A 262-nucleotide genomic window follows, 5' to 3' on the forward strand; every position below is an offset into this window, starting at 1 on the left:
GACCGTATTATTACCTTACACGGCAGATACGGAACAGAGCCCTTCGTGAGACTAAGCCGAGTGCCACGGTTGACGGAGTGCAGAGGGTCTGTGGCACTGAGACTGGCCCTCTCCATAAGGGGCGGCAGCTGGTGGCTCAGCTCCGTATAAGGGCCGTCTGTGGAAATGCGGATTTGTTATCGGTTTCCTTTTAATGGTGTTTCTGTTTTCCTTTTATTTGCTTCTCGGTTATTTTCAATCGTGCTGTCAGTTCTACCGGTGT

This window comes from Penaeus monodon, chromosome 25 (assembly GCF_015228065.2).
Source record: "Penaeus monodon isolate SGIC_2016 chromosome 25, NSTDA_Pmon_1, whole genome shotgun sequence".
Classification (NCBI taxonomy): domain Eukaryota; kingdom Metazoa; phylum Arthropoda; class Malacostraca; order Decapoda; family Penaeidae; genus Penaeus; species Penaeus monodon.